This window comes from Mya arenaria, chromosome 16, assembly GCF_026914265.1.
Source record: "Mya arenaria isolate MELC-2E11 chromosome 16, ASM2691426v1".
NCBI lineage: Eukaryota > Metazoa > Mollusca > Bivalvia > Myida > Myidae > Mya > Mya arenaria.
Window position 1 is genome coordinate 11,805,888 of NC_069137.1, and position 14,038 is coordinate 11,819,925.

A 14,038-nucleotide genomic window follows, 5' to 3' on the forward strand; every position below is an offset into this window, starting at 1 on the left:
AGAGGAAAGTTAAATATTTTTAATTCGCTCAATCTTAATTTATATACACATCAAAACAATTTCAGACTGATCTTGATTTCACTTGCCTTCAATGCAATAAAGCTGAACATCAGCTCAATTTCATAAAAAAATAAATATATAAAGAATGATAACCACTTCTTTTTTCAACTTACAAAGCAACTCCATTTAACGACCCTTTCAATGTCCTTCAGCTCAGCATAGTGTCGAAGTCATCCTTATGTGAACAGACTCAGCACCTTTGTCCACTTCTTTCTGGAATAAAAAAAACACACACAAAAAAAATTCGATTATTTTGAAAACTTGACTTCTTGTTACAAGCTGAATACTTAAAGCTGCACTCTGACAGACTGAACGTTTTGACAAAAAAGTCTTGGAACGAGCCAATTTATGCTAAAATGCATGTAAACCAGTCATATAAGGCTAGATTGCAGATTTTTATATTTAAGTTCAAAAATTGATGTTTCATGCAGTTTTCTTAAACCGTCAGTAACGTTTTTAGCCATAAAACATTCATTTTTGAACGTTAATATGGAACTCTGCGATCTGATCATTTGTCAGCAGTCTTTTACCACTGGTTTGCAGATGTTAACAAGATTTCAAGATTTCAAGATTTATTTAGATCATGGGTTATTACAACCATGTGATCAGAACAATAACGCTTTAACAAACAATTAATTTAACATATATATATAAACAAAGTGGACATATATTACATACAGTTTCCTATAATAGGAAATACTAAGACAAATAAGTCGTATTGTTTTTAAAGGAGAATGACTATTTGACATTAGATAAAAGGGATTTACAAAATATAGCCAGTTTAATAAGTTCTTTTTTGTTTTTACTGTTCATTAATTGATCTAACTTAATACAATTAGGGTTACGACAAAAGTACAATTTAATATTTTTCTTTCTATCGTCTGAAAAATGTTGACATTCAAACAAGTAATGAAATTCATCACCTAAACTATTACTACTACACAAATGACATGTTCTACAAAATCTCTCAACATTTTGACCACGCCCTACTTCAATAGGAAATTTGTGATTCATAATTCTAAATTCAAGCAAATACAATGAAAAATTCTTGGGTAGTATATCAATATAGCTTTCAAACCCAAAAACTTTTTTGTATACTTTATACATTTGACATTTTGGTGAATTTGAAACAATACTATACTAATTTTGAATAAATTGGTCAGATAATCTGTTTTTAACCATATTTTTAAAACCAATAACACTATTAACCTGTTGCAAATCAAAGTACATACTTAATCCTAAATCATTTAAAGAATTCTTAACAAAGGAAAGCCATGGGAACTTTAAGCCAGAGGTAACATCATTGTGCAAAGAATATGCAGTATTATACAATAAATGACTAATTTTGCTGCTGCTCACATCAGCAGAATTTACTATTTTACTCCAAAAGGTCAAAAGCCTAGTTTTAGCTTGTATAGAAATTGGTTTTAAACCAAGTTCACCATAAATCATACAATTAGGGGTACACTGTTTTAAATTTAAAATGAGTTTACAATATTTTAACTGAAATTGGTCTAATATCTTAAGATCCTCCATAGCCCATACCTCTGAACCATATAATAATATTGGTACAATCATTGAATTAAACAAATACAATTGTAAAGAGAAAGCTAAGTTAAGTTTACGAGATTTCTTTATAAGTGCAAACATTGCTTTACGAGCTTGATCTACCAAAAGTGTTTTAGTTTTAGTAAATTTACCATTGTAGCTAAACATAACACCAAGATACACAAACTCATCAACAATATCTACTTTAGCGCCATCATAGTAGAAATCCTGTTCTTTCAGTAATGTTCTTTTAGATTTGCAAAAAACAATAACTTTAGTTTTACTAGGATTAACTTTTAAATCCCACATATTACAATATTCTATCATGGCATTCAATGCCGCTTGCAAGTCGGCGTGAGATTCGGCGAGAATAACTGTGTCATCAGCATAAAGTAATATATAAAGACGTAAGTAAACATCTACATCATCATCACTTAAACATTCAAAGGTACTTTTAGAAAAGGTTTCAAGCCCTTCAAACCTACTTGACATAAACTGAGTCAAATCATTAAGAAACAGAGAAAATAGTATCGGGGAAAGGTTCTCACCTTGCCTAACACCAGCTTGACTACTAAAAAACTCTGATAATGAATTACCAACTTTAACACATGACTTAGCAATATCATACATACTATTAATTATCTTAATACATTTACCATCTATATTATTTTCTAAGAGTTTATGCCACAAAGCTATTCTATTAACACTATCAAATGCTTTCTTATAATCAATAAAGGCACAGTAGAGTTTTCTACCTTTCATTAAATAAAAATCAATCAAGATTTTCAAAGAAAAAAACATGATCAATGGTACTATAATTTTTCCTGAAGCCAGCTTGCTCCTCACAGAGTAAATTGTGGTTAACCAGGAAAGAGTTTAATCTGTTATTTAGGACAGTCGTAAATAATTTTCCCATGCAACTTAAAATTGTAATGCCTCTATAATTATCCGGGTCATTGATGCTACCCTTGTTTTTATAAATTGGGAAAATGATGCCTCTACTCCAAACCTCTGGAAATACTCCAGAATCAAAAATGAAATTAAATAGTTTGCAAACAAGTAATAAGAAAGACTCACTTCCATTATACTTAAGATATTCGTTTAAAATATTATCAAATGAAGAAGGACATTTATTGTTTTTCAAGCTGTGTACCGCTTTTCTAATTTCATCAATGCTAAATACCATGTTTAATTCCTCATTATTGCCCGGGATAGAATCAAAATCAATTTCTGAATACATATCCGCATCATTGGTTGACGAAGTTTGATTTAACTTGACAAAGTGTTCATAAAATACATCTTTAGAAATGGTAGACAAGGTTTTCTTCTTTTCATCGCAATATTTATTTAATAATCCCCAAAAAGCTTTGGGATCAGAATTACGAAGATTTTTTAACTTTTTATTTACATTCCCTTTGAAAGTATTAATTTTCTTATTCATTAATTTCTTATAAGACTTACTATTGTTAGCTAAGGAAGCAAAATTTTCATTTGTTCTATTAAATCTGTACTTATTTTTACTTTTAATATAATTAGCTCTAGCAACTTTACAATCATTATCATACCATTCTTTCTTAAAGTGTTTACGAACAGGTGTTTTATTAACAATTTTCTTTTCTAACAACAATTGAGATTTATCAGCAGCATTAGTTAAAATATTAGAAACACTATTTGTCAAATGATTAACAACATTAACAGTATACTGCTTACTAATACATAAACGCATATATTTGCTCATTCCAAGACAACAAAAAAAGAAGTTGTAAAAACAGTAAATATTTGAGAGTGCAACTTTAACGCTAAGCCGCCAATACCTTCTGCATTGGGTTAAGTGTAAGGGTTATCATTAGCTCATCTTACTGGTATAAATAAATAAATAAATAAATAAATAAATAAATAAATAAATAAATAAATAAATAAATAAATAAATAAATAAATAAATAAATAAATAAATAAATAAATAAATAAATAAATAAATAAATAAATAAATAAATAAATAAATAAATAAATAAATAAATAAATAAATAAATAAATAAATAAATAAATAAATAAATAAATAAATAAATAAATAAATAAATAAATAAATAAATAAATAATAAATAAATGAATAAATAAATAAATAAATAGCTCATCTTACTGGTATAAATAAATAAATAAATAAATAAATAAATAATAAATAAATAAATAAATAAATAAATAAATAAATAAATAAATAAATAAATAAATAAATAAATAAATAAATAAATGCAAATAATAATAATAATAATAATAATAATAATAATAATATAATAATTATTATTATTATTATTAAAATAATAATTCAACTTACCGTAGGCTGGGAAATACATATCAAATCCCTGACTAAACTCTGAAATGAACATGTTTTGTGAAACCTCAAAGCTGGCTTGTACGTGAAGTTACCGGCCTATCGGCATATCGGGCTAGCGGCGTGAAGTTACCGGCCTTTCGGCATATCGGGCTAGCGGCGTGAAGTTACCGGCCTTTCGGCATATCGGGCTAGCGGCGTGAAGTTACCGGCCTTTCGGCATATCGGGCTAGCGGCGTGAAGTTACCGGCCTATCGGCATATCTGGCTAGCGGCGTGAAGAAAACGGCCTAACGGCCTAGGGCAACGCGCGGCTTAAATTAATTTCCTATTTCTAAACATTTTATATGCGTTTCTTTTCCCTAAAACAATCATTTATTAAATGTGACCATTTACAGATCAACAGCCTTTAGCGAATATTAGTGTTTTCCTCATTTTTTTAGGCTGCTTGGTTGAGTTTTTGTGAAATTGCTAATTTTCGGTAAATGATGTTGATCAACTTTACGTCGCTAGATCGCTAAACTGCTTGATCGACTTTTGAAAAAATGAAAATAATCAGTTCAGAGTGGTGAATTTTGCATTGTTTTAGAAGGAAATTCACATTTAAATGAGTTATGTTAATGTATCGTTGTTTTCAAAGAAAACGCAAGAACAATTGCATTGAAATAGAGAACACATTTAGGCCACTAGGCCGCCAACTACACGCCGCTAGGTCGCAAGGCCGCAACCGTCACGCCGCTAGGCCGCTAGCACGTACATAAAGCTGCCTATTATTGCAGTCAGAGATGAATTGCAACCAACAAGTTTGCTGGACAAGCACGAAATAAAACAAATATGTAATTGGTGCGCCCTTTTGAAAAAAAATATATATAGAGATGTCCACGTTATTGCAGTACATGTACATCTACTTCAATGGATTATCCCGGATATTGTCTGGGAACGAGGTTGTCACTGATTTGTTCCAAATATCTGATACATTCCAGCTTTTCTACTTGACATGTACATTTAACCCTCACACTCATTCATTTCGTACAACCAATCCTCGAGGGCGGTTCAGGTGGCCTAGCTAAACACACGCAAATGACCCCCTCACTCAAAACACTTGAGTCTCTCTCCCACCTGTGAATACCGATATACCTTTCACTCGAAAATATCTTAACAGTTAAGTGATTACAGAGGATTTACTCATTGAGTGTGAATGAGAGTGGCTGTTCTGAATTCGGCCCTAATAGTCTAGTTTTGCTCATTTAGAACTGCATTATCGGCGTTGTTTGTCGAGGTAAACTTGACCATTTTATACAAGCAGGTCGTCAGTTGATATTGAATGGTTCGCATTTATACTATAAGTGTCATAGTATTTAAAGTTAAGTTGGTACTGTTAATGATGTTAGATGGATACGTTTATATATATATATATATATATATATATAACGTGAGTTTCTCGATAATTTCATATTGTTTGATTCCATAGTTGTAGTAGAACTATGTGTTCTGACATATAACATATTATATATTATGTATAAAATAAATCATCAATCAAGAATGAAGGAAAACCAAGAATAAAATCCACATAGTCCAAAGGATGGAACAGATGAATAATGCACTCACTCCTTCAATCAATCGATTGAACAATCAATCAGTCAATATACTACATTTATTTCGCACAACAGATGATTTTGTAATTTACAGAGGACTATTTTAATAGTGCATTTTCATAGTCCCAATCTCTGACTACAAATGACTATATCTGGTATTATCTGTAACAAGTTTTCTGATCAAGTTATGTTATGTTTTCTTGCGTATACATTTTTGTGTTAATATTAACTAAACATGAGGGAAGCAATTTGTTTGTTTCAATGTACGCTTTTTATAAATAACTTTCAAAGTTATTGGAGTTTCCTTTCTTTTATACAATGATATTGTTTTTATTGTACAGGCTATGGTATGAGACCGTTTATGTTTAACGAACGTGTATAAGTTTAATAACACGAGTTGTAGGTTCAGTAACTATCACATAAAGTACGCTTGTTTAAATGTGCAGCTGTTTTCTTTAAAATCAGTGAAAGAAACTGCGAAATGGGACGTTAACTGGACCAAAACAAAAAGCACGTTCAAACATGTTGTTTTCCTTGTAGTTAATCAGCATATGACGTGATAAATGTTTAACGTTAGAAAATGTGGTTCAAAGCGAATACTTATGTGAAAACAACCCAACTCAAACATTTAATACAAACAAACGATTCTAGATAATTAATATCCTATCGACATCTTAACTTTTCTTATATACTGCAGTTGTATGAATAACAAACGTGCGGTTGAACCATTAACTCAACAAAAGATATAATTGAACAATAAAAACCGATCGATGGTTATCAACAATTCATTGTGAGGCTGTAAAATGCAGACCTATATACTTTATTTACGAAAATAGAATTCAGAAATCCTCACATCTACTTTTTGACATGACATTTTGAAAAAAAAATGCGCAAGGGTTTCGAAGTTTGAAGAATGGTGTTATGCGGTTTAATGGTGCAAAACACTACTTCATATAAACACATTTACTAGATTGCAACGTTAATGAGAAAAGTCGTAAATAAATCTTGGCGAGCAATCGAGAATAGACAATTAAAGATAATTACGCAGGTAATGTATATTTGTTGACTAGAAGACTCTGTATTACTTTACCTAATGCAGATATTAAAATCGACCTCAGCGAATAACGGATTTCATTTTCATTAACTTTACACAAGCAATAAACTTGTGAGGTGAAAGCAATGCGAATACACTCTAGAACGTGTAGGTTAATCCGTAAATGCTTTGAAACTAGCTATTTTTATAAAAAAAAAAATCCTCAATTTACATTACCTATTGTTAGGTAATGACAGGCACTAATCAGTTTTAGCACACTCAAAAGATATTTTGGAATTGGGATGTGTTTGCCTGTGAACAGAATTATAAAAAGTAAAATCACGCTTGTCGCGCAAAAACCCTTTCAACTCTAAAGTTTGCGCAATATGACTTTTTATAGTTACATGTGCACTACGTCATCCATGAATTGGTACGATATACAAGGTTAGGGTGACATGTACGATAGTTCATGGAAAGAAAGTCATGCGTATATCGACGAGTCTAAAAGTCCATGTGTCAAGGGATATCCGCATACAGATACATTGCTACACGGATAGGTACGCGTACATGACGTGTTCCAAAAAGCCTCTATTTTTGTGTGCGTTTTGAAGCGGCTTTGAGCCCGACTATTCAAAGCATAAGGATAACTTACCACCACTCACCTAAGGGTCGGTGTCGGCGTCTAGTTTAAATGTTTTGGGCAGGTTGGCATTTTCACTTATAACTCCAATACCATTCATTCAATTCACCTAAAACTTCAAACAGTTGTTCAGGAATATCACACAATGAATTCACATAACTCTATAATTATATCCTTAATATCAAATCATGGCCCCTGATTGACTTAATGACTTAGGTTTAAGTTTGAAAGCAGGTTTAAGTTGTATTGATAACTTCTATACCCTTCATTCAATTAACTAAATACTTCGCACAAATATTGACGACCATCTTATAAATAGGTTACATAACTCCATCTTAATCCTAAATACAAATTATGACCCTTGATTGACTCTTTTTCTGCTTTTTTTCTTTTGACTGGCACATGTTTTAACCAGGTTTTCACAAAGGGAAAACTAGGTTTTAGAATGACTTGCATAGTTGTTCGGGCTGGCCGGTGGGAGGGCGTCGTCAAACTCACTTACGATATGGAATAATTTAGCCAGGTTAGACATAAAGTGACCAAACTTGGTACATGTAAGTTTAAGGAAAGTTTTCATGGGATTGCGTTTGGGGCCCCAAGGATCAAGGTCAAAGTCACTGTTACTATATATATATGAAAGTAAGGTTTGTATTGAATAACTTACGTTAGGCTTGACATATTGCTACCAAACTCGGTATATTTGAAGAGATTATAAGAGCTTTCATGGGATTATGTTTGATGCCAAGAAAATCATAGTAAAGGTCAAGGACACTGTTGTCAAAATAGAAAACAGTTTGTATAAAATAACTTAGGTAAGGGTTTACATATTACGACACAACTCTTTATATATGAAGATTGTTCGAGACATTTTATGTGATTGTGTTTGGTTGATTAAAAAGAGATGGTCAAGTCAAGGTCAATGTTGCTATAAAAAGACAATTGGTTTGTACTGAGTAATCTAAGTAAGGGTTTACATATTGTGACCAAACTTGGTAAATAGGAAGAATTTATGGAGACCTTTCATGGGATTGTGTTTGTGACCCTTTTGGTCAAGGTTACTGTTGCTAAAAATAGATAACTGTTTGGTAGTTAAATAACTTTTGATAGGGTTGACATACTGTGACCAAACATGATATGTAGGATGAATTTTTGGTGACTTACGTGTGATTGTGTTTGGGGCCCCTAAGGTCGAGGTCAAGGTCACTGTTATCCAAAAAAATAAAACGCAGTTGTAACTGAATCCCACAACAAAGCCTGAAGGTATGTCAAACATTGGAAACCTGGTTGGTTACATCGTGGCATTTCGTGTTTCCTTTTTAATTTGAACCTTTAAATGGCTTTTGACAAGGACAAACTACATCCTTATTGCATTCATTTCTAAGACAATACTTGTTTGAAATAGAAAGAAGTCGAGCGCGCTGTCCTACGAGATCTCTTGAAGTTACCATGCCACAATGCATATGTATGACATTTGGCCCTATTCGTTGCCCGGAACAACTCTCTATGCTAAACATGGTGATTTTCCTCCAGATCTTAAACCCTGCTAAACCATTGGAATAATAAACAGCAATACCAACATGGCTGGCAAAATAAGTTTATTTCAGATATTCAGAGATGACTTCAATTTGGACAAGTAATGAGAATTGTACATTCAGATTTAGACAGTTTTCAGTTTAAAACACTCATAGCAATTTTTACTACATTAACAATCACACGCACAATATTTATGCATTTCAGTTATGAACAAAATATGTCAATGTTAACTGAACATAAATGGAACAAAAATGCTTTTTAATCAATCCAATTTCAAAGAAACAATGAACATCTAAAAGAAGAACAGTTAAAGCTATGCCATAATTACAAAGACTGTATAATAATGCCATTACTATAAATATATTTACATTCTGTAAATAAAGGAATGCCACAGTATACATCGGCAGCCAATTGTATGAAACACTGATCAATAAGCAATACACATGTAATCTTTTCGTTAGTTTGCACATCTAAATGATTTTGATTGGTACATAGCCATTTTGTGATAAATATTGCTAAGTGAACAAACAGTAAAGCCAACATTGACAAAACTTCAGAATTAACCAGTGTTTTACATTTGACTGCAGTTATAAACAAACATTTACATGATATATCTTAACCTTTACTAGAAAAGACTTATATGGCATGGCACAGAGACAACATGTAAACATCGAACATGAGAAGAACAACTGCTTAAATAATGCCAGCCGTTTTGTGAAAACATGCATTCATCCACACTTACCTTTGATAATTCAGTGAATATTTGTTCCTTGCTCTACAATGAACAGGAGAAAGAAACCTACTAAAATGAACATTCATTCAGTATCAAACGCTATTTTCTTGTCTTTTACTTCAACCTACTTTTTAATTTTGTTGTAAACTATTATTATGTTTCCCAAAGCATGTACATTGCATTCCTTTTAAAAGCAAAATCTTCAATATCATGCAACACATCATTCATAAAATATTCAATAACTTTAATAAAAAAGTCCAAATTCAAGTAAAATGAATCCCTTCTAAAGCCATGTTCTGACTCTAATTGCCAAAAACAAGTAAGAACACTGTTTCATTTTTAAAGTAACAGTTTTTAGTAACAGAATCAAATGCAAGCAATATTTTAAAACTGTATAAGCTTTGTCACAATATGAAACTTAACAATTTTTTCATTCAAAGTTTCGGAATTTAGGTATTGATCAGTTTTGTTTTATTTTGACAGTAAGAAATATATTTTGAAAGTGTTTGAATATTATGACATTTCAATATAATGCATAAATAATAACTCTAACTGAGACCACTTAATTTTTAGCACACAGACAAATATAAACCACAAACCAATTACAGCAAAATACCTTACATCATGCAAACAAACATAAATGAATGACGCACAAACCCAACTAACAGCCAAAGATTATGTGAATACAAACAGTTTGATGTGGATAAAAGAAGTTTAAAGGGACTTGTTCACATTTAATGGGTCAGACATATGTTTTCCTTTATTTAATGTAGAATGTGAAGATGTTGTTTTTAACAATGATAAAACATAGATCTACCAAAATTGGCTTTAGTGGTAATAATTATTGACAAATGTGACAGATAATGCTCTATTTTGCCAAGATACGTTATTGAATTTTGGATTATTTCAGACTGATAGTTTAAGTTTGTATCTGGTAAGTGCTGTTTGGTCTTTTTACATGAAACTCAATTTGAACTCTCAAAAAAGGTGCCAGCATAAAATCTGTGAACGCGTGCCTTAACTTTGATAATATTTACCATTTACATTATTACTTTATTCGGAAATGTTGGGAAATGAGTGAGGTTGTGCAAAGTAGTTTAAGACCAAATTTAATTTACATTTTACTCCAAGGCGGTACCTAACAATCCTTGACGAACACTATTTTTATTCAAAGAATATATTAACTGTGTTTTTTATGGAGTTTTATACTGTCGTTCCATGTTTCTGGTTGGTGATTGTTTGTATTTGTGTTCTATAAATATATATCAAGTTCTTTTAATACCAATTGAGAAAAAAACATGTGGTTCTGCAAATGTGATCATTGGATGGTTTGTATAACTTGGGATGCCTGGGAAACGCTGGGTAGACCATTTGGTCCTGGTTGAGCATTCTCAGAAAATTGTTTCACCCGTTCGCCCACAAGTCCTCTTGGAATTCCTGAAACAATTAAAACAATATCATCAAAAATGAAGAGCGTTACATTCATACACTTGTCCAGTTGTCTCAGTTTACAAACAGCCGTACCTCAACAAGAAACTCACCAAGAAGTAAGGGCACCACATGCACATTCATAGAATTGTCCATCGATCTCAGTAAAAAAAGAAGCCTTAACTCTACAAGTAATACAGCAGGGATCAAGGGCATCCCATGCACATTCAAACGCTCCTCTTTATGTCTCAGTTTACAAACAGCCATACCTCAACTTGTAACACACCATGAATCAAGAGCATTACATGCATATTCCTACACTCATCTATATGTCTCAGTTTATACAAAGCCATAACTCAACAAGTTATACATCAGGAATCAAGAGCACCACATGCATATTATATTACCGTTAATCAGTCTCAGTGTACATACAGCCATACCTCTACAAGTAATACACGAGGAGTCACGAGTACCACATGCTTATTCTACACTCGTCCACTAGTCTCAGTTCACAAAAAGCCATACTCAAAGAGTTATACACCAGGAATCTAGGACACAACATGCACATTACAACACTGGTCAATCTGTCCCAGTTTACATACAGCCACTCCTCAACAAGACAAAAATAAACCAGAAATCAATGGCACAACATGCACATGCACATTACAACACTGGTCAATCTGTTTCAGTTTACATACAGCCACACCTTAACAAGTAATGTAATCAACCAATCAAGAGCACTACATGCACATTCCTACACTCGTCAATCTGTTTCAGTTTACATACAGCCACACATTAAAAAGTAATACACCAATTAAAAGCACAACATGCACATTCCTACACTCGTCAATCTGTTTCAGTTTTCATACAGCCACACCTTAACAAGTAATACTTCAATCAAGAGCACTACATGCACATTTTAACACTCGTCAATCTGTTTCAGTTTACATACAGCCACACCTTAACAAGTAATACACCAATTAAGAGCACTGCATGCACATTCCAACACTCGTCAATCTGTTTCAGTTTACATACAGCAACACCTTAACAAGTAATACACCAATCAAGAGCACCACACGCACATTCCTACACTCGTCAATCTGTTTCAGTTTACATACAGCCACAACTTAACAAGTAATACACCAATCAAGAGCACTACACGCACATTCCTACACTCGTCAATCTGTTTCAGTTTACATACAGCCACACCTTAACAAGTAATACACCAATCAAGAGCACTACATGCACATTCTTACACTCGTCAATCTGTTTCAGTTTACATACAGCCACAACTTAACAAGTAATACACCAATCAAGAGCACTACACGCCCATTTCTACACTCATCAATCTGTTTCAGTTTAAATACAGTCACACCTTAAAAAGTAATACACCAATCAAGAGCACTACATGCACATTCCTACACTCGTCAATCTGTTTCAGTTTACATACAGCCACACCTTAACAAGTAATAAACCAATCAAGAGCACTTCATGCATATTCCTACACTCGTCAATCTGTTTCAGTTTACATACAGCCACACCTTAACAAGTAATACACCAATCAAGAGCACTACATGCACATTCCTACACTCGTCAATCTGTTTCAGTTTACATACAGCCACACCTTAACAAGTAATACACCAATCAAGAGCACCACATGCACTTTCCTACACTCGTTCATCTGTCACAGTTTACAAACAGTCACACTTAACAAGTAATACACCAGTCAAGAGCACTACATGCACATTCCTACACAAATCAATCTGTTTCAGTTTACATACAGCCACACCTTAACAAGTAATACACCAATCAAGAGCACAACATGCACATTCCTTAACTCTTCCTTCATCTCTTAAACGCGCAAGTTTGACACTATTTCAAAATAAGTTCATTACTTTCACAGTTCTTTTTTTCTAAAAGTATACTTAAGTGACATATACTAGCTATACTTTCCTAAACATGACATGAACATAAAACATGAAGTTTTCTATTTTGAAAGTTTCATTCAGATATATCACTAGTTGAATATTTTATCAGTTTGGGAAATACTAATTCAATATTTGCAGTCTTTTATTACCATATTGGCTACAGTTTAAGTTTACTTTGTCACAGGTTTCTGATGTGATCAACGTTTAGTTTCTAATCGATGATTAAATGTTGGATTCATTGTTTAACTTTACTGTTGGTTTCTCTTTCTGTCTCTGTTGACGTGTTCAGTGGAACGACCTCTCTTTGGTCAACTACTTCAGCACCATGTGAAGCTGGAAAAAACCTCACACTATTTACCAATAAGTCAATGATTCATAACAGCATATTTATTGTTGTTGAGAAAATGTTTTATTAATAAGCAAATCAAATTGCAATTGTTGCATACAACTTATGATATGTTAACTGCTAAAAGGGACTGTATTAACAAAATGCATCCAAAATGCATCTTACAATGATATAACGTCAAACGTTAGATACTATGTATTTATTGGTTTTTGAAGCAAATTAATGTTCTTGAGTTGATTATTATTTAAAAAAAGTAAAGGAAAATGCTGTGAATTAAGCCGAAAAGCATAAATAACACTTAGAAATTGACAAAATCCCTCCAATTAATAAATACCTTTCTATGAACAATGGGATTTTAATATTTGTATCTGTCCAATGCTTTTGTTTTGCAATGGTTGCAAAGGGCATTTGTTTAAGGATTATACAGAAATGATAGAGTTGTTTTGAGACATTATCATTTTCAGCAGAACTGGACATCTTTAGTATACTACTTAAAGCAAGACTGCATTTTCCCTACTTAATATATATGTTTTGCTCTATTCAATATAAAAAGGATACAACAGGCAATAGTTTCAAAATAATTAAAAACAAAATTTTAAAAGTTTCTTTTTAGAATTTCTCTTCTCACCAGAATAAAAAACAAGTATATTTATACACAATCTACATTGCTAATTACTGCCAGTTGTTATCAGTTTAAAAAATTCTAAATCCATATCTGCAGTCTTTTCATTACCAAATTGGCTACAGTTTGAGTTTACCCTGTCACAGGTTTCTGATGTGATCAAAGTGTAGTTTCTAATCGATGATTAAATGTTGGAATCATTGTTTAATATTACCGTTGGTTTCTGTAACTGTCTCATTTGACTTGG